The sequence below is a fragment of the Saimiri boliviensis genome, chromosome 19, assembly GCF_048565385.1.
Source record: "Saimiri boliviensis isolate mSaiBol1 chromosome 19, mSaiBol1.pri, whole genome shotgun sequence".
NCBI lineage: Eukaryota > Metazoa > Chordata > Mammalia > Primates > Cebidae > Saimiri > Saimiri boliviensis.
Window position 1 is genome coordinate 26868801 of NC_133467.1, and position 27499 is coordinate 26896299.

At 42.0% G+C, this 27499-nt stretch overlaps 1 protein-coding gene across 7 annotated transcripts in view; it reads left to right on the top strand.

The window, feature by feature from the left end:
* RXRG (retinoid X receptor gamma) overlaps positions 1-27499 on the top strand; it is a 198291-nt gene that overhangs the window by 92065 nt on the left and 78727 nt on the right. For 4 of the 7 annotated variants that reach the window (XM_074389868.1, XM_074389871.1, XM_074389869.1 and 1 more), the window contains exons 2-4: positions 21621-21718; positions 23349-23550; positions 24278-27371. The gene's annotated coding sequence lies outside the window, so the exon portion shown is untranslated. Of the gene's footprint in view, positions 1-10834; positions 10980-13112; positions 18277-21620; positions 21719-23348; positions 23551-24277; positions 27372-27499 lie in introns of those variants that run through there. The other 3 variants (XM_074389872.1, XM_074389866.1, XM_074389867.1) reach the window with 3 other exon arrangements.

Genomic DNA, 27499 nt, shown 5'->3' on the forward strand with positions numbered 1-27499 from the left:
AGGCTTGGAGTTGTAGGATTGTATAAACTTTTTTTTTTTTTTTTTTTTTTTTTTTGTAAACCGTTGCTGATTTATTCTGCAGAGACAGATCAAGTTCAGTATCTGGTACTTGTACCATGGAGAATTCAGAAAAATCACCAGGGGTTACTGGGGCTCGGAATGAAAGCTTGGACCACTTAATCAACAATTCTGTCTGCCTTAAGCATGAAGTGGAGACAGGATTACATGGGTGATAACCTCTCCATATTTATCTGGATTTCAGCTGCAAAATGCAGCTAAGGAAATGAGTTTAAGCTTGGTTCTTTGGGTTTAAATTTTTAATTAGCTACCCCAGTCTCAATTGAAGTTGACCATAATTCCAGCTAAAGTGGCACTTTTTGGGAGTGTAAAGTTATATGGATTTTAACACATGCATAGTCTTGTAACTACTTCCCAAAACAGGATACAAAACAATTCCAACACCACATTTCCCTCAAACTACATGGTAGTTTTGTTTTGTTTTGTTTTGTTTTTTTCAAAGATGGGGTTTCACCATGATGGCCAGGCTGGTCTTGAACTCCTGACTTCAGGTGATCTACCCACCTTGGCCTCCCAAAGTGCTAGGATTACAGGTGTGAGCCACCATGCCCGACTTTTTTTTTTTTTTTTTTTTTTCCCCCTTTAAACAGTCTTGCTCTGTTGCCCAGGCTTGAGTGCAGTAGTGTAATCTTGACTCACTGCAACCTCCACCTCCCAGGTTCAAGTGCTTCTGTCTCAGCCTCCCAAGTAGCTGGAACTACAGGTGTGCACCACCATGCCCAGCTAATTTTTTGGTATTTTTAGTAGAGATGGGGTTTTTCCATGGTTGCCCAGGCTGGTCTCAAATACCTGACTTCAAGTGGTTAGCCCACCTTGACCTGCCTCAGTTCTGGGATTACAGGCATAAGCCACCACATTTGGCCCATGGTAGTTTCTTTTAAAAACAGTTTTATTTGAGATATAATTCACATACTAAGGCCAGGCACAGTGACTCATGCCTGTAATCCCAGCACAGATTGCTTGAGCTCAGGAGTTCAAGACCAGCCTGGGCAACATGGTGAAACACCTTTTCTACAAAAAACCCCATAAAATTTAGCCAGACATAATGGCACATGCCTGTGGTCCCAGCTACTCGGGAGGCTAAGGTGGAAGGATTGCTTGAGCTCAGGAGGCTGAAGCTGCAGTGAGCAGAGATGGTGCCACTGCACTGTAGCCTGGGAGGCAGAACAAGACCTTGTCTCAAAATACTACTACTAATAATTCACATATCATATAATTCACCCATTTAGAATGGGCAATTCAATAGTTTTTAGTACATTCACAGATATGTGCAACCATTGTTACCGTCAATTTTAGAACATTTTCATTATCACAAAGAGAAACTTTATTCTTTAGTTATTAATTACCTATTTTTTTTCACCCTCCCCCAGGACCTAATAAACTAGTAATCTATTTTCTGTCCCTATAGGTTTGCCTATTCTGGACACATCATATAAATGTTATTTTATAACATATCTTTCAGTCTTTCGTAACTGGCTTCCTTCACCTAACACACTGTTCTTAAGCTTCATTTGCGCTATAGTATATGTCACAACTGCATTCCTTTTATGACCAAATAATACTCCATTGTGAGGAGATTTGGCATATAATTATTCATTCATGAGTTAATAGACGTTTGAATTGCTTCCACCTTTGGCTATAGTGAGTAGTACTGCTTTGGATACTTGCATACAAGTTTTTGTTTGAAGACTTGTTTTTGATTCTCTTGGGTATATACCTAGGAGTGGAATTGTTGGGTCATTTGGTACTTTTATAATTAGCTTTGCGAGAAACTGCCAAACTGTTTTCCACAGTGGCTGCACCATTTTATATCCCTACCAGCAATGTATGTGGGTTCCAATTTCTCCACATCCTCACCAACACTTGTTATTATCTGTTTTTGTTTTTATGTTTTTCTGCTTATAGCTATCCTACTGAGTGTAAAGTTACATGGTAGTGTTTTAGGTTGTAAGATTCTCACAGACTGGACAAAAATGTGGAGATGTTTGTCTTTTTTTTTTTTTTTTTTTTTTTGGCCTACTGCTGATCCAAACAGTAAAACACAAACCTTCAGAATGAGAGCTGTAAAAGGGAATGGGCAGAGAAACTACATCAAAGGGAATTGTCAAATAAGCACCACCGGAGAAAAAGCAGCACGTTATGATAGGAAAATCATGAGTTCAATGTACTTTAGGACAACACGTATAATTTGTTCCTGTGTGCCAGGCTCTGTACTAGGCGCTGAGGCCCTAAAATGAGTTAAACAAAATCAAGCCTTCAAAATTCTTATTGCATGGAGGGAGAGCAGAGAGGAGAGTTCTTCATACAGTCTAGGTATCAGAAGGGGCTTTCTGGGGGTAGAGGGATAAAAAACAAATTCTCATCAGATAATAAGGGGCTATAGCAGTATATGGGAAAACACTATGCTGAAATATTTGGGAAATATGCTCTGGATGGCCTATTGGTTTTCAGGCAACAATCTTGATTAAAGTTTGGTTTCTTTCATTTCCCAGTCAGTAATTGGTGGGTACAATTCTTTCTAGAGGAAAATAAGTCATAACTAAGACCTTTGCAAATATTGCTAGCTTTTGCTTATTTGCACTGATTAAAGGGCAACATATAATTAAGGATGGGACCAATTGAAACAGAGTTCATATTTTGCTGTAGAATATGTTTCTTCCCGTCTCCCAGATGTTGCTATGTCAGATGTTCTCAGTACTCACAGATCCAGCTAAGTCATGAAGCCATAGGAAACAGGGAATGTAATCTCTCAGGATGATGTACTGGCCTGAGCAGAACAAGTTAATTTTGACACTGCTTCTTGTTCACACCTTTCCTGTGGTGAGAAATAATAATTTGGGTTTTATATTTTCTGTCTAACTTCTGCTAGACAGGAAGAATCATCCTGAAATTTTTTGATTTATTTTAGATGTGGTAAAAATACCCAGAAATTACCTTTGCTACTCATTCCTTCCTGGTACCATAAAAACTTTTTGCCAAATTTATGAGAGGAAAGTAAATTCCTTTGATGAGACTCTGTGGCTTTTTAAATAATCACAAATAACATGTTAATTCATGTCCCAAATAACAACCTAGATATCATCATAAAATATATCCAAACGTACAGTAGACTAGCTTCCCAATGACCTGTCTCTGGAAGGCCACCGTAGAGAATAGACTCTAATCCCAAATAAATAATATACCAAAGTCAGAAACCAATTCACATAAATACGACAAAACCTGAAATTTATCTGGGCTATTTCTGGGGAATTAGTAACAAATTTTTATTAAATATTTCCTAAGTTGTAGAAAATAAGTGTCCTTGGGTTTCTGGTTTGCATGAGTGATAATAGTAATTTGTAATTAGCACATGAGTTATATATTGGCTTTCTATTGGGATAACAAATTATCCCAAATTAAATGATCAACGACAACAACAAACATGTATGATCATACATGGTTTCTGGAAGTGGGTTAGCTGAGAGGTTCTAGCTCGGGCACTCTTACGAGGCTGCAGTCATTTGCAAGCTTGACTGGCACTGGAGAGTCTCTTCCAAAATAGTGCACTTGCCAGGCTGGAAAATGGGTGCCTCAATTCTTCTTCAAATGGAACTCTTTATAGGAGGTGTTCTCACAGCGTGGCAGCTATCTTCTCTAAGTAAAAGTGGTCCAAGAGGTCAAGGTGAAAGCAGCAGTATCTTTTATGACCTAGTGCAGGAAGGCAAACATCATCACTTATGCCTTTTTTTTTTTTTTTTTTTTTTTGAGATGGAGTCTCACTCTGTCACCAGTGTGGAGTGCAGTGGCACGATCTCGGCTCACCACAACCTCTGCCTCCCAAGTTCAAGTGATTCTCCTGCCTCAGCCTCCCAAGTAGCTGGGACTACAGGCATGGGCCACCACGCCCAGCTAATTTTTGTATTTTTAGTAGAGATGGGATTTCACCATGTTGGCCAGGATGATCTTGATTTCTTGACCTCGTGATCTGTCCATCTCGGCCTCCCAAAGTGCTGGGATTACAGGCACGAGCCACAGCTCCCGGCCACTCATGCCATCTTCTATTTGTCACACAGACCAACCCTGGTATGATGTAGAATAGGACTACTTCTAGGGCATGAGTATATCCAGGAAAGGGAGATTACTGGGAGGCACCTTGGAGGCTGGCTACCACAAGTTGTTAATATATAAATTGTAAATGAATCACTTAAAAAAAAAAAAAGAATGGGTTTAAGTACCTCTCTGTTCCTGTAATTAGTATCTGAATATTACTGTTAAAAAATGGCAAATGAGTAAAGCCAGATTATAAAATCATTGGAGCTCTTTTAGGGAGAAAAAGATTTATGATGAGCATCAGGTGGATCATTAGTCCAGGGCTATGTAGGACCATCTGCAATTAGCTTGATTCTTCCGTCTTTTGCCATTGTGAGCATAGAGCACTGGGGTCTTTGTACCTCCCAGATTCTCTGAAATACATAACAGGCCTTCAGTAGCTATTCCATGTCATCTCTTGTGTTATTTCCTTGAGGCTCCTCAGGTTTCTTGACCCCAGCACTGGTTTCTCACCATTTCCTTCTATAACTGGTTAAGTTCCCTATGTCATGCCACACCCCGTCGGTAATCCTCAGATTATGTGCAATTTCCAGACTTCTGGCTGTTTTCCCATTCTTTCAATTAAAAAAAAAAAAAACCCACTGGCATACTAGTAAGAGAGGAGTTATCACTCAGACAAAGTCAACTCAGTTCTAAGTTATATAAGTAAAGCATGTATATAAATAAGACATTTACAATACAAACTTTCACACATTAATCACTGCTAGTAACAAATTTCTGGCTGAGTATGGTGGCTCATGCCTGTAATCCCAGCACTTTGGGAGGCTGAGGTGGGTGGATCACCTTGGGTCAGGAGATCGAGACCAGCCTGACCAACATGGTAAAACCCCCATCTCTACTAAAAATAAAAAAACAAAATTAGCCAGGTGTGCTGGCATGTGCCTGTAGTCCCAGCTCCTTAGGAAGCTCAGGCAGGAGAATCACTTGAACCCAGGAGGCAGAGGTTGCAGTAAACTGAGATCGTGCCACTGCAATCCAGCCTGGGTGATAGAATGAGACTCTGTCTCAAACAAATGAACAAATTTCTTAACTCTGAGGTTGAGAGCCTCAGTAAGGACACAAGTTTTGCGAGTCTGAGTTTGAAAACTGGGCTGGCCTCCCAGTTCTTCCAGTTTCATGGCAGGCTTGCAAGCACATGCCACAACTGATAAGGTGAGCTGGGTGAGAGAGTATCTGTGTGATCCCTTCCTGTCCATCTAAACAGGTCCAGCTGTGGATATTGGCTTGCCACTCCGGAATTTTCCTCAGTCTATCCCGTTACCCTGTTTCAACTCATGCTTTGGTTCTTATGTCCCTTTATTCTCCAGCCCTGTATTCTTTAGACACTGGCTCCTGCTGTCCACCAGATCTTCATGGTGCAATGACTGTTGTAGATGGGCTTGTTGAATTTACTCTCTGGATCTGAGCAATGTTGGCTGAGCTGTGATGAAGCACTCCTATCCATCCAGTATGCTTCACAGTGGGAATCTCACCCTGTTCATCACCACTGCCCTAGTAGCTGCAGGTGAAGGATCATGCACACTGATGATTGCATCACTACTTTTAGGGGGAATAGCAGTAGTAGTTTTCCCCTAGAAGTAGTGATGCATCCGTACTTCTAGGGGAAAACAAGTCGATGACCGTTAGTTAAGGTCATTCTTGTAACTTTCATTCATAACTATAAGTCAACATTTGTTCATTCTGGTCTTTTATCCGTTTCTTAAATGAGAGTTTTCTTGGTGGTGAGTTTTCGTCTCTCTCATTTTAAAAATGAGAAAAACAAGGCTAAGAGAACTTAAGCCACACAGTCACCAAGTTATGGGGACAGGATTAGAATCTCAGCCTCTGATACTTGGTTTAAGTGGTTTTCATTATGCTACGAATGACACAGAAAAATGTCAGAGTAGAGGATGTCACAGATCAAAACTAATTAATGAACAATTTGCTGAGAGTGCTTAATACCTTTAAGAATCGTCTTTTGAGAAAAACTGGACTCTTAAAAAAGAGGCAATATGATGGCTTTCACTCTGAGGATGTTCTAATAGTTTTCAAGCATTAGGAAATGAAGTTTCAGTTAGAAAGGCAAGTTGGGTGGAAGGTTGTTGGCAAACATATCAGAATTACAGGGCATCTGGACAGAAGGTCAGTCATAGTGCTTCATCCATATACTTTGAAGTATGAATAGTGAAGAGTCAAACTGCTGGAAGCGTTTTCACTTCTCAAATATTTATTGCAGCCTACTGTAGGTAAGGCATTTGCCTTGACATGTAGGTCCCTGAAGGGTCTATATTTTGCAAAATATTGTAGCCTAGAGTGTGCTTTGAGGGCCACTCTAATAAATGTAGTGTGAAGCATTTTTGTATTAACTTGGGGATGCTGTGGAAAACATTGCTGACCACATCATGTAGTATGCCTTTTAATGACAGAAATATTTTTTAGATCTCAGTGTGTCAAAGAGCTTCTGAGAAACTGTAAATCTTAGCACCTGTTGTGTTTCCTTATTTGAATTTTGCATATGATTTGCATCTTTGTGTACTAACCTTATCCTGGCTTTATCTTACAGAATTGCTCAGTTTGTATTTTATCTGTGCAATAATTTCCCCACCCACACATGTGTATTTTGTTGTTCTACATATTTCTGAAGTGACTGTGAAGTGAATGAATAAATGAACGAGCTTATAAAGTAATCTGGGCAGGCCAGGCACAGTGGCTCACACCTGTAATCCCAGCACTTTGGGAGGCTGAGGCAGGTGGATCACCTGACGTCAGGAGTTCAATACCAGCCTGGTCAACATGGTGAAACCTCATCTCTACTAAAAATACAAAAGTTAGCCAGGCATGGTGGTGGGCACCTGTAATTCCAGCTACTCGGGAGGCTGAGGCAGGAGAATTGCTTGAACCCGGGAGGCAGAGGTTGCAGTGAGCCGAGATCTTACCTGGGTGACAAGAGTGAAACTCCATCTCAAAAAATTAATTAATTAAACTGGGGAGATATAATAACTTTAAAAACATCTATAAAGAAAGTTTTAGCAAACAAATGAGATTTACTCTTGCATCTTCTCGGATTTTTAGAGACAGAGTCTCCCTCTGTTGCCCGGATTGGAGTGCAGTGGCTGGTCTTGGCTCACTGCAGCCTCGATCTCCTGGGCTCAAGTGTTCCTCCCACCTCAGGCTCCTGAGTAGCTGGGACCACAGGTGTGTGCCATCACACTCAGCTAATGTTTTGATTTTTTTTGTAGAGATGGGAATTTGTTGCCAGGTTGCCGATGCTGCTCTTGAAATCCTGGCCTCTAGCAATCCTCCTACCTTGACCTTGCTGTTGCTTAATAACCCTCATTTACTTAGAAACAATGTGTTATCAGCAAAGGAGTGAATCTAGATAGAAAAATGAAGAGGTACCTGGTCTGGACCCTAATTTCCCACAGACTGTATTTCCAGTCAGTGGCCCAGAGAGGCTCTACCCAGAAGGCTGGGATTCTGTTCATGGAAGCCCTGCGGGTCTTGGCACAGTGATGTCTGAGAAATAGTTGAGGCCTCCTGAAAGACTGGCTAGTTGACTGATCTTGTGAGATTACTCAGTATAATTCCTCTTTTATTGAGCTTTGTATCTGCAGTGGAGAAGTGTGTGGGGAAGAAGAAAGGGTTCTATCGAGAATTTTCTCCAGAGAGAGGCAGAATAGCACAGACAGTGATTCTCAAATGAGTGGCCCAGTATCATCAGCATCACCCTAGAAAATGCTAGAAAAGTAAATCCTCAGGTCCCATCCAGGACTACTGAATCAGAAACTCTGGGAGAAAGGCCTAGCAATCTGTGTTTTACCAAGCCTTCCAGATGCTTCTTCATACTCAGGTTCAAGTGCTACTGGGATATAGCAGTTAAGAGATGAACCCTGTAGCCAGACTTCCTTTGGTAGAATCCTGGCACTGTTACTTATTCCTTGTATGACTCTAGGTAAGTTGCTTGATCCCTCTGTATCTCAGTTTCTCCACCTGTAAAGTGGAGATAATGATAGTACCACCTTCAGAAAGTTGTTATAAGGATTAGATTTGGGAGTACACGTAGAATAGTGCCCAGCACATAGTAAAAACTCAATAAATGTTAGCCATTATTATTGGAAGACATGGTGTCATGGAAGAATGGGGGGAATTTCTTTTCCTAGCTGCCTCTTTTCATGAGAACCCAATGAACCTTTCTAGTATAGCCTTCTCTGAGGAGCAGCTATAGGCTTGAGTTGCTGGGATAGGGTCAGAACTCAGGATATGCTCAAAGCCTTACCTGTTGCTTCGAGGGAGCAACAGATATGTTGCCCTAGAGGGAGCCCTAAATTTTAAAGAACTTTGCTCTCTTTAGCATTGGTGAGACCATTTCCTGACCTAAGGGGCAGAAGGTTGATTCCTTGCTGGATTTTTTTGGGAGAAACCGTAAGCGTCTAAGAGGATGCAAGGTTGTAAGGAACTTCACACAGACATCTCAAAATAAAAATCGTTTACAATTAACTTCAAATATTTTTTAATTTTTTTATTTAAAAAATTAAAAGTGGGGCTGGAAGTTGATTTTTAATAATAACTATACAAAGGGGAGAGGGCAGAGGAAGTTGAGCTGAGCTGTCTGGGGTGCTGTGGCGTGGTGGGCTAGCTATACTAACTGTGGCTGCCGTTTGGGCGCTGCCTGGCTGGCTGGGTCCTTGGTCTTCTCTGTAGCGTCTAGTGCTGTCTCCTCTGCCTTCGCCTTGGCTCCCTTAGCTGTCTCAACAAGTGTTTTGGAAGGGACCGCACTGTGCAGCTTGGCCAAGATGTATTCAAAACCCTTCATTGTCTTTCTTTTTTTTTTGAGACAGAGTTTTGCTCTTGTTACCCAGGCTGGAGTACAATGGCGCAATCTTGGCTCACTGCAACCTTCTCTTCCTGGGTTCAGGCAATTCTCCTGCCTCAGCCTCCTGAGTAGCTGGGATTACAGGCAGGCACCACCATGCCCAGCTAATTTTTTGTATTTTTAGTAGAGACGGGGTTTCACCATGTTGACCAGGATGGTCTCGATCTCATGACCTCGTGATCCACCCGCCTCGGCCTCCCAAAGTGCTGGGATTATAGGCGTGAGCCACCGCACCCGGCCCACCCTTCATTGTCTTAATCACATTGGTTTTGAATTGGGTGAGACCGAATTTCTGGACAGCTCTGGAGATACTTAAATAAGCTATAGGATACCCAGGCTATCCAGTGGATTGGCATCCAGATGCTGCTGCCAGAGTTCCCAGAGTAAGCACGTGGTTCCTCCACCACCACAGCTGGATGTGGTTGATGTTCCAGGTGAAGTGGTCATGTCTGATTCGTTGGCTTCACAGTAGAGATTTCCGGATGGACACTGAGCGATTGGCACTGGGGAAACAGTGGCTCGGCCCAGCGGGGCATCTGCTGGTCTTGGTCAGGTCGCCAGGACAGGAGCTCAGGGGTCTCCACCCCATGTAATGTGTTTGCTCTAGGGATTTGGGTACCGCTGTCATTAGGCAGCAAACACTTGGTCCGAGGACCTCCGGAGCACGCTCTAGCCCAGGAAATACTTTACCATCATCCTGGCTGGGATGAGCTTGGCATGCAGGCAGCATCAGAGTGCAGAGGGTGGGGAGTATGTGGGGTCAGGCCAGGTTGGGCACCCATCCCTGACCAGATCCCACAGCGTGCTCAAGCACCCATACAGTCAACTTTAAATTGCATGTTTGGGGAAAGAGTCCATACAGAACCAAATGGCTATGTGATGTTATAAGCTCTCCCATAGTGTGGAGGTGACTGTTGCAACTTTTAAATGGACTATTTTCCCCAGAGTTGCTACAGACACATGCATCAGCACAGCCTCAGAACCTACTTTCCAGTCGAGATAGGTGACATGGTGATTCCTCTTCTTCCAAGGTTTGAAACTGTCCCAGGAAGAAATACAGCTCAACTGAATTAAATTGTTTTCAATAAGATTTTTAAGAAACCCACCAAATCAATTGGGGTTTTACTTTTTTTTTTTTTTGAGACTGAGTTTCGCTCTTGCTACCCAGGCTGGAGTGCAATGGTGCGGCCTTGGCTCACCACAACCTCCGCCTCCTGGGTCCAGGCAATTCTCCTGCCTCAGCCTCCCGAGCAGCTGGGACCACAGGCACACACCACCATGCCCAGCCAATTTTTTCGTACTTTTAGTAGAGACAGGGTTTCACCATGTTGACCGGGATGGTCTCGATCTCTTGACCTCGTGATCCACCCACCTCGGCCTCCCAAAGTGCTGGATTCACAGACTTGAGCCACTGCACTCGGCTGGGGTTTTACTTTTGGCAGCCCCAGCAGCCAAACTGACTCATCCATATGGCTGATCCACTAAGTGATGCACAAGTAGTTGATGAGATGACCAGAAAAAGTTATTTCACTGGGGAAAAATATTTGGAATTGGAAGCGGCTGGGATTTAAGCTCAGGAGCTCACAGGTTCCATTCTAGGACTTCGTAGCCTCAGGGTTCAGGCAGCCACTTACCCTGCTTTTAGCAGAGTCATTGACTAGAAGGATAGGCTAGAACTGGAGCAGGCAGGGTCAGGGTCTTTCTAGTCAATGTGTATCTTTGAACCTGTGCAGGCCTGTAGGCCACAGTGTGCAAACTGGTGTTCTGAAGACCAACCCAAGAGCCTTGCACCTCTCTCTCTTTATCCTGTTGCAGGTCTGAGAATCTTTTGAAGCCAAAGAAAATGAATTCTAAAGCTCAGACTTAGATGCAGCAGCCAGTGTGAAAGCATGTGCCATGGAGATGCAGCCCAGCATTCCAGGAAAGTGTTCTCTGAAGACCAAGTGCTTTTCTTATCTCAGTATGTCTTCCTCCTATCCCACCCCTCCCACCTGACCGTCTTCCCTCATTGAATCTCCCAGTGAATTTGCCTGTTGCTTTGACAACAGCTGGGAAGAGGATGTGGAGATGGTGAAGTGGAAGACTGGAAATACCACATCACCCTGTGGTAGAATTTCTGCTGAGATCCAAAAGGGAGCGCAGCCAGAATGAGATGTTAGCTTGAGGCTTGGAAACAGCAGCATGGGGATGATCTGCCCTGGGAGGGAGGGGCTTCTCTCACTCCTTTTCCTACTCCTTGGAATCCTCTAGGACTCTGAAAATAAAGGATTTATTTCAGGGGACAGAGCTGGTATCTTTCCAAGAGAAAGGCAGGTTGATGGCAAGAGGCCGAAGCTCCAGTTGTGGCATAATTTATGATGGGGGCTTATCAGCCTGAAGGAAGCAGTTTGGAAGCAGCCTGGGTGGATCTCTCCCCACAGAAATGCTTTGCTCAGTCCTCCTGCTACTTAAAAAATGAAGTGTGGTGGACTAGTGTGGAGACCTCGTAATGCCTGGATGATCACACAGACTTGGATACGGAGCCTGGTTTCAGAGCATAAGAATGGACCCAGGCAATACCACTTAAGTGAAGATAAATAATGGGCAACTCACACAAGAAGGTCAAACATCTGACTTCAAATAACATGTTTTTTTCTCGAGCTGAATTGCCTAGAGTTGAATGAGGTCAGATTTGCATTCACGTATCTTTCAGCTCGTAACTTTCTATGTTTTCTCCCGAGGGGGTATTAAAAACAGAGCTGCTTCACATGAATGTGATGGTTACCATTCAGAACCCTGTCACGACTTTGTCTTTTCTCTATCATCTTGAGGGAAAAATTATGTTCCATAGCTTCAAGGTCAACTGTGAGCTATTTGGGCTTGGAAATGAAATGAGACCCTTGGAAAGCTTGTCCCTCTCTTCATTCATATTTTGCTGATGTTTAATAAAACTCAGTTATTCTCCAGCCTGGGGTTGGAGGTCAGGCAGCCATAAACGGGCAGCCATAAACCTGTCCGGAAAATTTCATTAGGTAGAATTAGTTTTTCTTTTTTTTTTTTTTCTGCTATAAAAGGGATTATGTATGTGGTTTTATTTTTATTTTTGTTTTCATTGTTTTGTTTTTGAGTTGTTTGCTTTTGCTTTGTGTTTTGTTTCTGTGGCTTTTTAGAGCTGGTCTTGTAGCCTGAAGGAGTGTCTGGAAATGAATGGGTAAATAGTAGTGGCCTCTCTGCCTGGTCCCTCACCCTGTTCCTTTAACTCTCAGACTCAGAAGCTAGAGTCCCCAACTCCCCAGGGGGCAGACTTAGCCTTGCCCTCAGCATTGGGGTTGGTTTTATTCCTGGCTGAGGGAATGTCAGGGGACTAAGGTCAGAAGTGGGATGACTTGCTGCTGTCTGTTCATGTTCGGATCTGGTGTTCTCTATCCTACATCAGTCCCTGGTCCTAGTGCTCTGTTTTCAGCCCTCTTCCTGTTTATCCTCTCTACAGCACTGGCCCTGCTGACCATCACCAGCTCCTCCATTGGTTTCCGGGCAACTACTTGTTTTCTGATTCTCCTCCCTCTTCTTCTCAAGTCTTCCCAGGCAAATCCTTGGCAAACTCTCCTCTACTCTCCCTAAAATGTTGACATTCTGTAGGGCTCTATCCTTTGTCATCTTCTCTGGATAATATTCCTTACACCTGTGACCCTAATCACCAAGTCTAGGATACTGACTTCCAACCATTGCTACTGAACTCCAGACATAAGTTTCCAGGCTTTCTGGTCATTTCGACTAGTATGCTCTTTAGTAGCTGAAACTTAATATATTTCAATAGAAACTCATTATCTTCTCTCTTGTCTTAGTCCCTTTGAGCATCTATGACAAATTATCATAGGCTGGGTAGCTTATAAGCAATAAAAATTTATTTCTCAAATTTCTGGAGGCTGAAAAGTCTTGGATCAAAGTGCTGGAAAATTTGGTATATTGTGAGACTTGCTTCCTGGTTTATAAATGACTGTCTCCTCTCTGTGTCCTCACATGGCAGAATAGGCAAAGATGCTCTCCCAGGTGTTTTTTTTTTTTTTTTTTTTTTTTTTTTTTGAGACGGAGTTTCACTCTTGTTACCCAGGCTGGAGTGCAATGACGCAATCTCGGCTCACCGCAACCTCCGCCTCCTGGGTTCAGGCAATTCTCCTGCCTCAACCTCCTGAGTAGATGGGATTACAGGCACATGCCACCATGCCCAGCTAATGTTTTGTATTTTTAGTAGAGACGGAGTTTCACCATGTTGACCAGGATGGTCTCGATCTCTCGACCTCGTGATCCACCCGCCTCGGCCTCCCAGAGTGCTGGGATTACAAGCTTGAGTCACCGCTCCGGCCTGTTTTTTTTTTTTTTTTTTTAAATAAGGGCACTAATTCCATTCATGAAAGCTCTGCCCCATGACCTAATTACCTTTCAAAGGCCCCACCTCCTAATACCATCACATTGAGGGTTAGGATTTCATCTTACGAGTTTTAGGGGGACACAAACATTCAGTCTATAGCACCTATCAAGGTAGATCTTCTTGTAGTTTTGATTTTGATTGGTAGACTACCACCTATCCAGTCCCTCAGGTCAAAATCCCAGGGTCGTCCTAAACAGTTTATTTTTCCTCATTCCTTGATTTCAACTAATCATAATATTCTTATGTTTTTACTTCAGAAGTTTTTCTTGACTCTTAACCTCTCCTATCCATTTTTACTTCTACTGCTTTGGTGCAAACCCCCATCCTTCTTCACCTACAAAAGTACAATATTATAATTCTTAAACAGGCATAAGCTTAACAAATAATAAGTGAATGAATGACCTATCTGGTACCAGACAGACTATCGTGAGGGTTAAAGGAGGTACTTTATGGAATGCACACTCAGTACAATGATTGGTACATAGTAGAGGCTTAATAAATGAGTTATTTATGCATTATATATAGGGAATATTTGAAAGCATGGACTTTGAACCTAGGCAGCCTGAGTTCAAATCCAAATTCCACCATGTACATTTATTATGTATGTGATCGCTGTGCCTCCATTTGCTCATCTGTAAAATGGGGATGAATATGATAAGGCTGTTGTGAGAGTCAAATGACTTATTTATGTAAGGCACTTAGAACACTGCCTGGAATATAGTTCATGAGCAATATGTTAGTGGTCACAATTATTATTGTTACTAGTTTCCTGTCTCCTATCTTTTATAAGTAACACGTTGGCTTTATTAGAGGAAGAAAGTTCTTATGTATGGCACCCTAAATTTACATAGAGAAAAAAAATCATCACCTAGTTTTCCCCCAAGTAAAAGTCATATCTATAAGTTATGAATTTCATAAATGCTGGTCTTTTTTCATAGTACAGTATTTATAATAGCTCTTTCAGATGACCAGCCATCCTGGTTTGCCTAAGATGGAGGGCAGTGGGGGCAGTTTTTTTGGGATGGTGGACTTTCAGTGATAAAACAAGAACCGTCTTGGATAAACCAGGATAGTTGGTCATCCTGGTTTTTTTATGCTTAATAGAGCTCCTCTTCTGAAGTTCATCTTCCAAACATAATTCCCCAAGCATATTTCAAAGATAAAACATAATATATGAATTAAGGTGAGGGACTTGAATGGAAGGTTGGGGACATAACCTAGGAATCCTCATGTACCATCTTCAGTTCTTATCCATCAAAATGTCCACTTTTGGGGATTTTGGGGATAGTTGAAGGCTTTTTCTTACTGGTGAAATGAACAACTAACTTCTGGCATTGTTCTAAAACCCTGCAGCTCTCTTCAGCATAGTGTCTGCATTGAGCAGCCAACTGAAGTCCCGTTTCTCATCCCCTAGGCCTTCTCCTCTTCAGATGGACTGCAGGGGGCCACCAGGCCCCAGTGGCAGCAGATCAACTCTGAGCACAGCCACTGCATAGAGGGTTCAGTGAAGCGAGTGGGGCTATTACTCCCCACCAAGCTGTTCCACTGCCTTACCTTCTGTTTTTAAACTCCAGTTTTTTTCTTTCCCTGTTGGCACCAAACTTATCTTCATAAAATATAAATCAAATCACATTATTTCCCCATGAAATCTGTTGACGCCTGTGGCTAGTGGGATCAGTGCCAAATCCTTGTCTTACTCTCTAAGATCTTTCACACTCTGGCCCCCAGCAACTCTCCAGCACTTCTCCTGGCATTCCTCGGGTGACCTCTGCTTCAGTAACCCAGGGCTCACCACTGTTCCTCAAAGCTCACTGACTATGACTTTCATTAACTTCAGCTTCTGTATATGCTATATTCTCTGCTTTGCAAACCCTTTCCCTTGCTAGGCAAATTCCCACATGTTCCTTAAAACCCATATAAAAGATGATCTCCTCTGTGAAGGTAATCCTTGGCTCCCTTCTGGGTACCTAGAGCACTCTGTTCAGACCTTAAAGAAGTTCCTACTTAGAACACATTTGCACATCCATCCCTTCCTGGAGGCTTTGAGTATCTTGAGGGACTGGACCTCTGGTGTATTCTTCTTAGAATTCACTGTGTCTAGTACAAGTCTTTGCTGCTGCTAAGCAGCAACAAAGCCACAACCACAACAACAACAGTTAACCTTGACTGGGAGCATTTATGCTGTGCTGAATGCCTTGCTAAATGTTTTACGAGACTCAGCTCAGTGCTCTAAGGAAAGTGGCACTACTGCCCCCATTTTATAATGAAGATAAGTGCTAATTTGGTTAGAAACTGGAGTTCATCTTTGTTCTGCCTAGAGAGCAAAAGCTTATGAGGCTTAGACATATCACCAATAGAATGTTTTAAAGAAGCTTTAAAATACTTGAGTATAATCTTTCTTAATCCATTCTAACATGTTGGAGGCTCTTGCTCATATACAGAGCCGATGTGCCAATCGCAAATTCAAGCTAACTGCTAAAGCAACCTCCAAATAAAGAAAAACTTGTTTAAGACATTTCCTTAACCCAGTGTCACTTTTAGCTTGTATCTGAAAGTTATAAAACTGTTTTCCTTGGAAAACATCCTTAGTGAAGGTGTTTAATGGAGCCATCTTGACCTTGACTTGGTTAGTTTGAATCAGGCTTAAGAGCCATTGACAGCTATGCCTCCTACTCATTTTCCAGGAAATATCCATGTTAGCCTTAGCCAATGTCAGTGCTTTGTACCACATGCCCTGCTTTGTTGTACAATTTGAAGTGTCAGAAGCACTCACTGAAAACTTAAGCCAATCCACAAAATATGGCTCTAAGAATCCTTACCATATGGATTCAGTTATAGTTTCACCATTCTGGGTAATTATGAAGGATAGTAAAGATAACTATAATTTATATAGACTATCTTATTTTTCAGCTGTGCATTGCCTCCATCCCCATATTCCATTTTCAGAGGAAGAAATTGAGGCTCAATAATTTGTGTAACTTGTCCAAGATCTCCCTGTAAGTAAATGTAGAACTTGGAATGGAACCAAGATGAGTCTTAAAAGTCCTGTGTTATTCACCAGTGAGCTACACAGCCTTACAGTGCAGATAGCACAACGTCTGTGGGCATCCAGCACTTGAATAGTTTGGAAAACATTAGCCTGTGTTCTCCAAATGAGATCTGGTACTCATTCTTGGCCTCTGTATTTCTAGGGGGATTCTACATTCTGTGTTACCAGGGTAGGTTAATCTTAAAGGTAACTGGGTACTCGTTCACTATTCTGTAGGGTTGGAGATTTCTTCTGGATGTTTTCCGTGGGCGTGGTGATGAGTGGGACCAGGGTAAGGATGTAGTGGGCGATAGCTGGCATAGTAGCCTAAGAGCAGGGTAACCGGCTGACCTGTTTAGTGGGCCATGTTTAAATCTGTCCCTGACCTTTTCCTAAGCACCCTCTTTCTGTCTTACCTTGTTTCTACTTCTGGCATGAAGGATCTAGACCAATTTAATGATGAATAATGACAAAACTCAAGAAACATTCTTATTACTATGATTTTTAATCTTGAAAATGAGGATTATGTGGGTTACCAGAAACTCCAGGCCAACTTCATATAAAGACCTGGTTGGCCTTGCTAACTCTTTCATACACTGAGACAATCTTGGGTTCACAAAGATTGCAGCAATTTGAAAATAGTTCTCTAGGCTATAAAATTTACCTGACTAAAACCAATCTAATCCCTTGAGCCAAAGATCAAACTTTTTGCCAGATATAGTTTTACATTGTCATTTTAACCTTCAGGTGGGATAGCAATTGTTTCTAAGTTTTAATATTGAGAATCTGTCTTCATAGCCAAGAGAAAGTGTGGGTGGAAGCAATTAACTGGACAGTTCAGTCAATCAACTCGGAAGCTTACTGACCACAGTGTTTAGAGCTACCTACCTTTCTTCTGGTTTTAATTTTGTAGTTTATCAGATTCCAGAATTTCAGTCTGGTTCATAACTTTTATTTAACCACTAATTTTTGAAACTGGGCTTGAATTAGTGCTTCTTTGGACTTTCTCTCTCTCTCTCTCTGGTTTGCTCTCAACAGCTGGAATGAGAGACTGGATGGTGTTGAAGTGAAATGCCGGAGCCATCCATCTGTGCTTCCAAGATGGTTCCCTGGCTGTGCGAACAGTGACCCTGTGAGGCCAGCATGGACTTGGTTCTCCATACGTAACATGGCTGGAGGAGCTCCAGCTCTGGGATGTTATCTTGCTGTTTTACACTGATGGTTCAGCCAGCCCATGGGAAACTGAACTTGGGCCGGGAGACCTGGCAGCAAATCCAAACTGAAATAGGAATCAGCTCTTCAAGTCCAAATATGAAAACAAATGTGGGTCCAAGGCCTAAATGCCCTAAGGACATTGGGAAGGGGTGAAGTGGAATCAAGAAAGCTTTTGGTGACACTACGGGAAGGGCTATTGAGTATCTTCTCAGGACAGCACAAGCTGTCAGAGGCACAGCATATTTAGAACCTATTTTTAAAACTGTTTTAGATTTTTTAGCTTGATAGATATATTCTTTTTTTTTTTTTTTTTTTTAGAAAAAAGAAATGGTGACCCTCCTAAGAGGCAAAATACTAGCCTTGACTGTTGTGGGATGTATCATCATTGGTTACTAACTCTTCTAATGGCTCAGGCACTCCCCAAAGCTAAGACTCCTAAGCCCAAAGGAAGATGAGAGCTGAAAGGAACATCGAGCTCATCCAGTGCAGTGCTTCTCAGCTTGTGCCCACATTGACTTCACTTGGAAATATTTGAGAAATACTGATGCCTGGGCTCCATTCCAGACCAACTAAATCAGAGTGTCTGGGAGAGACACGCAGAAAGTGGTAGGTTTTAACACCTCCCTAGGCATTCTGCTGATCAGCCAAGTTTGAGAAGAATCAAACTAGACTCATTTTACATATGAAGATATAGAAACCCAGATATTGAGATAAAATATGTTGCCTGAGTCATGTAGCTAGTGTCAAAACCTGCCTTTTATTTAGTGGTCTTATGTCACACTAAGTTGCTTCTCTTTATTGTAGTTTTGCCATAAATTAAAAGCATACTTGAAAATGTTAGTTTACAAAGTACTTTTAAGAAATGAATTTCATTTTAAGGAAAATAGTGATTCAGTGGCCAATACACTGATGTTTTCTGCATGATCTTCAGACCAATCTACACACTTATTGTGCTTGGGCCTCTGAGTCAAACACTGGCTCCTTTGCTGCTTCTCCATCGTTGGCCTAGCATGCTTGCATTATGTTTCTTCCCCAGAAACCTAGCACGCTACTTTGATTCACTTTGTTAATGGGAAGATGGGAAATAGTCTCTAGAAATCGTTTTTTTTTTTTTTTTTTTTTTTTTAAGGCAGAGTCTTGCTCTGTCTCTCAGGCTAGAGTGCAGTGACACAATCTCAGCTCAATGCAAACTGAGATTCCCAGGATCAAGCTTTTCTCCTGCCTCAGCCTCAAGTAGCTGGGATTACAGACGTGTACCACCATGCCCAGCTAATTTCTGTATTTTTAGTAGAGACTAAAAATACAAAATAGTAATTTTTACCATATTGGCCAGGCTGGTCTTGAATTCCTGACCTCAAGTGATCCACTCACCTTGGCCTCCCAAAGTGCTGGTATTACCTGGCCCTTCCTATATATGTTTAGCTGGTGATATATTTCTACCAGAGAAACGTTTTTTTACAGAACTCACTTCATGTGGGAGCCATGTGTCCAAGAGAGCCATTGTTGGGTGAAGGGCACATCCAGACATATGCCAGCATTACTCTACAAGATACTGGGTTATCACGTAAATGTCTACATTGCACGTCAGCAACCATTCATGGAAACTTACCACTTTTTGTCCAGCTCACCCTGTTTGCCACATTACAACTAAAATTCTTAGCTAGGCTTACCAACAGTATCATTTAATCACATTTTATAGACAAAACTTCAAGGCGTTCAGGTCCATGTATGAAAAGTAAAATTTCTTCTTGTGTTAAAAACATGGAACAATCTATGATCTAAATTTCAAGATATTTAGAAAAATTGCTTTATCCAGACTAATGGTCCCCAACCTTGACCTATTAGATTCACCTGGGAAATTAATACATATGTGTGTGTGTATATAGATAGATAGATTAGATAGATAGATAGATAGATAGATAGATAGATAGATAGATAGATGCCCTGGCCTCACTCCAGAGATCCTGATAAAATTGGGTCTGGAGTGGGCCAAGAGCACTAAGATTTTCAGATGTTCCTCAGCTGAGTGTCACAGGCAGTTTGGTTGAGAACATTGCACCTGACTATAAAACAGGGCCCTGAGCTTGGAACCTTTTGCTGTGACCATATTGCTCTAGCATTTTTTTTTTTTTTTTTTTTTTTTTTTTGAGATGGAGTTTCGCTCTTGTTACCCAGGCTGGGGTGCAATGGCACAATCTCGGCTCACCGCAACCTCCGCCTCCTGGGTTCAGGCAATTCTCCTGCCTCAGCCTCCTGAGTAGCTGGGACTACAGACACGCGCCACCATGCCCAGCTAATTTTCTGTATTTTTAGTAGAGACGGGGTTTCACCATGTTGACCAGGATGGTCTCGATCTCTTGACTTTGTGATCCACCCGCCTTGGCCTCCCAAAATGCTGGGATTACAGGCTTGAGCCACCGCGCCCGGCCTGCTCTAGCATTTTTATTTCATTTTAAGTATTCAAAAAATTTATGTTTAAGAGAGAAATATTTTTAAAATACTTCTTTGGGTGTATTTTCTTCTAATAATCCATACACTCTTCTCTTCATCTTGCAACCTCATTACGGCTAGGGCAGAGATTTATCATCCCTGAGAAGGAGAAGTTGGGTTCTGCCAAGAATGGTGATTTGCAACCCTTGATGCCCTTTAGAATCACCTGGGGAGCTATAAAAAAACTGCCAGTGCCTGAATCCACTTCAGACTAATTAAATCAGAATTTGAGGGGATGGGCTGAGGGATTACTACTATAAAAGTACCTCACACGTAATACTTTTTATCATGCAGCTAACGTTGAGAACCATGGCTCTAATAAGAAATAACTTGTCAACTTAAAATAAGATTCTTATTTCTTAATATCTCTCATGTTCTAACCCAAACTTTTAAAATTGAGAGAAAATAATTTACTTTCCTATAGTTGGAGGTGATAGAGGTTATTGACAATATGATTTTATGATTTAATCTAATATTTATTGAACACTTACTATATGCAAGGCAGATATGATTGAAAATATCTCCTGGAAACTTTTTTGTTTGTTTACTTTGGGTCAGATAGAAGGAACCCAGGGTGGATGTATGAGTCTAGGTCCCTGCAGGAAAGAGGTGGCACACTCAAACTGGAGATATGGCATAACAGCACTAGATAAGAATTTGGCTTTGATACTAACTAGCCACACAGCATCCTAATGTTATTTTGGAAATTTCTGTTTTCATTTTCCTAGACACAAAGGTGTGACTTGGGCACGGTGGAGGTAAAGATGTTCCTGAAGATATTTAGGAAAGTAGCTAGGGATGCCCTCCAGAATTAAACACAAGAATAAATTTTAATTTTTATACATGGACCTGAACACCTTGAAGTTTTGTCTATAAAATGTGATTAAATGGTATTGTTGGTAAACAGCTAGGGATGGTCTCCATTCATTCAAAAATTCATTTGTTGGGTGACTATCATGTATAGACACAGGGCCAGGTGCTGGGAATCTCAAAATAAAGAGAGAATCCCTGCCCTCAAGGAGACTGGTTTCATAGAGACACAGGAAAGCACATAAGGGTGAACAGGAACATGGTTTACCTGGTGGTTGTGGAGTCAGCCTTCTGGAGTGCTGCTTCTCCATTGCTGGCCTAGCATGCTTGCATTCTGTTCTCCAGAAACCTAGCACACTACTTCAATAGTGGCTTAGTTGCTTTTAAAGAGAAGGATTTGAGTATCTGCCAAATACTTGTGATTTGTGCATATGAGTGTGTGTGTGTACACATAAATATGCATGCTTGCACACACATTCTTCAGATAGAATTCTTACTGGGATACAGTGGGGGAGGAATGAGGAAAAATCAGTAGCTTTTTTCTTAACGTTTTTCTGGTGTGAACATAAGCAGAAACTCAACACAGCACAGGCTGTGAGGGAAGGAAAATTCATCAAGTCTAAACTATCTTCTCTCTTCTGGCTCAAAAGTAGGTGACATCAACAGGATGTGGCGTTTCAGGATGAGCCTTGAATCGCATGAAATGAATTAAACCTCACAACTCCTTGGAACAGGAACCTGTTTTCATGTGAGTTCCCCAGCAGCTTTTGGGAGAGCCTTGAAACAAATGGATTTAGCATCTGAGTTTTTTGTTAGGTTTGATTTGCTTTTCTAACATCCGGTACTTTTGCAAAAATCTTTGAACACAGAAAGCTAAACCAAAGCTCAGTAGGAGGCAAGTGTCCAAGAACATATGGAAGCCTAAGAGGTTAATATGCTCCTCTTTGTCTCTGTCATGATGTACATCCTTTCAGCCCTGACTTTTAGCAAGTGACCTTTAGCAGAGATGTGAGGGTCTGTCACTCTCACATTTGACAGCTATGGAGATTCATTCTCAACAGAACAATAGGTTCAAAGGCCAGGCTAGTTGTCCTATTCTAGTTTTTGTGAGGGAGAAACAATTTCTTGGGAGACCGATTATCAAGTAATATGTATTTTCTTGTTGTTCAACCTCAGTGGTACACAGAGAGTGAGATGGGTCCCAGAAAAAGTAGGGAAGAGGGACTGAAGAGGGTCTGAGTGAGGAATGGAGGTGACTGTTGGCATTTATTCAGGGACATTGCAGAATTGCCCTTTAAAGAGATCTCTTCAATGACATTAGAAAGAAGTAGAGACAGATCCCTTTATAACCTGAGGTTTAGCATGATCTCATTTCCGATATGTTGAAGGCTATCTCATTATTGTGTTGGATGCCTCTTAAGTGCTCCAAACTTTCTTTCTTGATGTACCCAGGACACTTTGGGGGTGTTAATGTGGCCATGCAGGTGAGGTGAGATGAACAGGGATGACCTCTTGTGAGGTAGTCCTAGCATCTCTAACCCTATGGCTGTCCAGCCTCTGACACCATTCTGCCTCTGACGTGTCTCTTAAACTTCAAGCAACCTATATTTAGGAGATTATGTAAAACGTATTAAAAGCAAATGGCCATTCTGCTCTAAGGTCAGAGTTCTGCTGTGCCTGATAATGCTGCTTTGATCTCCAGGTCCTTGCCTGCCTAGATCTATGGTATCTGTCAGCCAGCTTCACTCTGGACTTGACCTTTTGCTGGCCTAGACCTGTGGTTACTGTCAGGGCTCTATTCTCTCAGCGTGTCACCTCTGGCAATTTTTTTTAAATCCCCAAATCTTAAAATTCAGACATCCCGGATTCTGTTCCACCTCATTGCAAAGGCTTTTTGAAAAATTTTTTTTTTAAAAAAGAAAAGAAACAAAGCAAATAAAACAAACAAAAAAGCCACCACCAACAACAAAAACAAACAAACAAACAAGAGGGCAAAGAAATGGTTTTAAGAGGACATTTCAACAAATGATAAGATCAATGATGCAGTAACAGCAGTTTGTTTGGCTAAAGCCTTATAAAAGGCATATGGAATCCTAGATGAATTCTAATAGAGCTGGGTAAAATTGAGAGCTTATTTGTTCCAGTGCCCTGTTTGGGGGCAGGTGACCCTCCAACAATCAATAAAAGATGCTTATCTCTTGTCCTTTTGAAAATTTCTGGGTGTGCTTTCCTTCGATTTGCTCATTTTGATATTTCATAACCCTGGTAGCCAAATAGTGCTTCATCATATCCAGCTGGAATATTTGTTACTTAATTAAAAATTCTATTTTCCATCCTGTGGCAATTTCGGTTATTTTTTCTTTTTGGATCCTTTCCAGATGTGTACATGGTTTTCACAATGTGGTGGACTAAGTTGGACATGATACTCTGATAAGGGTCTGACTGCTGCAGAGTATATTGGAACCCCTGGGCTAGGATTCAGAAAGATTCTAGCTCCTTGCCTGCCAGGAACCGATGGTTTGACCTTGGACAAGCCACTTCCCCTGTCTGGACTTCATGCTCGTCATCAGTAAAGTGAGAGTAAGTATCAGACTACATAATCTCTTAAGATTTCTTCCAGCTCTGATACTTGTGTTCAATAATTTTGCTAAAATTAACATATCTCAGTCAATGAATCTGTGCTTAGCATGTAATAGTTAGAAAATAAATGTTTGCCAAACTGAATTAAATCATAGGAATTTCCACTGAAGTTTTCTCTCAGTATGTACTGAACCTTTTAATCTCCCCGATGTCCTCCATCCCTTCCAGGAGGGATGTATGTCTTTTATAGAAATGAGAACCAGCGTGCAGTGGTGAAGCTGCTGTCTTCCCAAAGTGTCGCAGGCACCAGCATCGGAGGAGTGAGGATTCTCAGGTTTCACAGACAATCAGGCCCAAACTGTTTCTAGTCACTTCTCTACTGCCATAGCCAATCTATTAAAATGCCTGTGTGATTCTGGAAAGAAAACAAGTGCCCATGAAAAGGAGGTTATAAATACATCCAATTATAAATATATCCCATTAAAAATAGATATTGACAAGGAGCTCCAGATAGAGTTGTCCTCAGCAAACTGAGCTGAACAAAGTGGCCTATTATCCAGAAAGCAATAATACTTTCTTAAGTGATTCCTTAATATTATCTTTGAAGTTGTATAAGCCTCATAACTAGCTACTAAATAGGGTATGTGGTCAGTTAAGAATTGGGCTTGAATGGTCCAGTAAAGATAGAACTAGGACTGAACACATATTTTTCCTCTTTGTGTCACAGGACTTGCAAACCCCAGTGACTATGCTGCTGGAAGGACTGAGCTGACTTTCGAAAGTGAGAGTGGCATGCGGTCCTTAACATCTCTGGTCTTTAACAACTCCCATTGAGACCCCTGGCCTGGGGTGTGGAAGAACCACAGACCTGGAACCAGAGGGCCTGGGCTTCTACCCCAGGTCCTGCATGCCCTATCTCGATGACGTTGGATATATGGTTTGGCTCTTTGTCCCCATACAAATCTCACGCTGAATTGTGCACCCCTATGTTAGAGATGGGGCCTGGTGGGACGTGATTGGATCATGGAGAGGGAGGTTTCTAATGGTTTAGCACCATCCCCCTAGTGCTGTCTTGTGTTAGAGTTCTCACAAGCTCTGGTTGTTTGAAAGTGTGTAGCACCTCGCCCTTTTTCTCTAGCTCCTGCTCTGCCAAGGTAAGACGTGCTTGCTTCGCATTCACCTACTGCTGTGATTGTTAAGTTTCCTGAGGCCTCCCAGCCATACTTCCTGTACAGCCTACAGAACTGTGAATCAATTAAACCTCTTTTCTTTATAAATTACTCAATCTCAGGTAGTTCTTTATAGCAGTGTTAGAATGGGCTAATACACTTGGGGAAACTAGTTAACCTCTTTTGAGCCTCACGTTCACATTAGCAATTAAGTATGTGAGAAAGCAGCCTAATATAGTGTTTGGCAGGTGGGAAAACTCAAATTAGTATCTTGTAATGATGGTCCAAAGTTGGGTTGTGATGTACGAATGAAACAGCAGTGATTTAGCTGGCATGTGTCGTGGCTGAGGCCCTCCTGGGACACCACATTCAAATTGTATGGAAGCTCTTTCCCCAGTGTTTTGTCCACGAAGGTTGCCATAATAAAGTGTCACAATGGGTAGCTTAAACAAAAGCAATCGATCTCCTTGCAGTTCTGGAGGCTGGGACTCCAAGTTTGAGGTGACAGCAGGGTTGGTTTCCGCAGTGGCATCTCTGCTTGGCTTACAGATGGCTGCCTTCTTGCTGCCTCTGCATGGGTTCCTCTCTCTGTGCACTCTTGTTCCTGGTGCCTCTTTGTGCGTCCTCATTTCTTCTTTTTATAAGGACACCAGTCACATTGGATGAGGGCCCGCCCCAACATCCTCGCTTCATCAGCTCTTTAAAGGCCCTATCTCTACAGTCACATTCCCAGGTACTGGGGGTTAAGATTCAATATAGGAATTTAGGTAGGGGGATACAATTCAGTCCATAAGACCCAGGTACTCTCTGAGACTACAGGAGGAGCTTAAATCACAGGGCTGCGTGGGTTTTGCAGTGCGGCCCCATTTGTAATGTATGAAATTCTATGCTCAAGGCTAATCTTCCTTCCCCCCACTTCCTTTTCTTAGACTCGAGTGAACATCTCCATTTTGACAAGTATATATCTCTTCTTTCTTTGCAGAGATTCTTTACACATGGTTTCTTAGGGTTATGAACAAGGAAGCTGAATGAAGTTCCTTTCCTTTCTGGGTGAGCCCCTGGGTTTCTGGAAGATCCTTAAAATCTTAAAATGGCTTCTGAACACTGAAGCTCAAGCTGTTAGCTGGCCTGTGTGAGGACATGAGACAGAATGCCACAGCCACACCCCAAGGATGCTGAAGGGGGTTTCCCTCTTCTGTGGTTTTTCTTTCTCCTCACAGGGCTCCTCCTACATGGTGAGTCATCCAGAACTGCAAACACACAGCCAGCTGTTTGGAATACAAGAAATAACTGTAGCCAGAGGCATCTTGGGTCCAAGCTCTCTTCTCTCTTTCTCTCTTTTATTGCTCATTTCCCAAGTCACTTCCTTTCCCCTCCCTCACTTCCCCTTCCTGTTCTTCCTAGGACTTAATGCAGGTATCTGGTGACATTGGGTCTTTGTCAGTCAATGTCGGACCTCACCTAACATTGATATTTATCAAAGTAACAGTTACATCAAAGCCCTTTTTCATATACTTGGAAGTATTGTCTTTCTTTCTTTCTTCTTTCCTTCCTTCCTTTCTCTCTCTCTTTTTCTTTCTTCTTTCTTTTTCTTGTTCTTTCTTTCTCTCTCCCTTTCTTTCTTTTGTCTTTCTGTGTTTCTTTTTTGAGACTGAGTCTCACTCTGTCACCCAGGCTGGAGTATAGTTGGAGGGATCCCGGCTCACTGCAACCTCTGCCTTCCCAGTTTAAGCAATTCTCCTGCCTCAGTCTCCTGAGTAGCTGGGATTTCAGGATTACACTACCACGCCTGACTAACTTTTTGTATTTTTTAGTAGAAATGGGGTTTCACCATGTTGCCCAGGCTGGTCTCAAACTCCTGGGCTCAGGTGATCCACCCGCTGTGGCCTCCCAAAGTGCTGGGATTACAGGTGTGAGCCCCTGCACCAGCCTGCATTTCTTTCTTAAGGTGTAATCACTTTCCAAGAGCATAACCTAATATCTAGAATGTTAGCTTCTCATGAACAAGGACCATACTGTGTCCTCCATGGCTGATGCTTTATACATAGTCATTCTCAAACACCTTTTGAAGAAAGCAATGAAACTTTTAAGAAAAATATTACTCTCTGAGAGGAATAGGCTTGTAGTTAGTTTTAAAGAAACCTGGGGAATCCCCTGAGTTGTGTAAACCTGGAGAGTGTGCCACCAGTACAGGTTACTCTAGTGATACCATTTCAACCACTAAGCTTAGCCATAGGTACAGTTTAAAATATGTATATAACTTCTTTTGATACTAAAATGTAAAGCAGGTAATCACATAAAGTCATTTTTATAGACATAAATGCCTATGTAAAATGTAGTAACATATTAACTAGATATGATTTTATCTTGTTTGTTTGTTAAAAATATATTTTTCATTCTTGTGGCTTCAAAGTTAGAAATACCCTCTTAGATACTTGCTCTGGCATTCAAGTCCCTGAAGTTTCATTGAAGTTAATGTCTTCAGGCTCTCTTAAATAGGTGGGGGCAGTAGGCTCTGACCCCATCCTAATCTTGCTTGCTCTCTTTCTCTCCTCTTTTTGCCATCAAAGGAAGAGGAGGGCAATGAAGAAATGGAATGGATCTCATTTTTCCATCTCTGACCTTTCCTGTGCTCCTTTCCACTTAGTAGAGGTAAGTAATCAAGATTGGGTACACATGTGAAACTTGTACTTATTAATTCAGCAAGTATTTAATATAAATATACTCTGTGTCAGACATTTTGTCAGGCTCAGGCACTACAGAGATGAAAACGTCAGAAT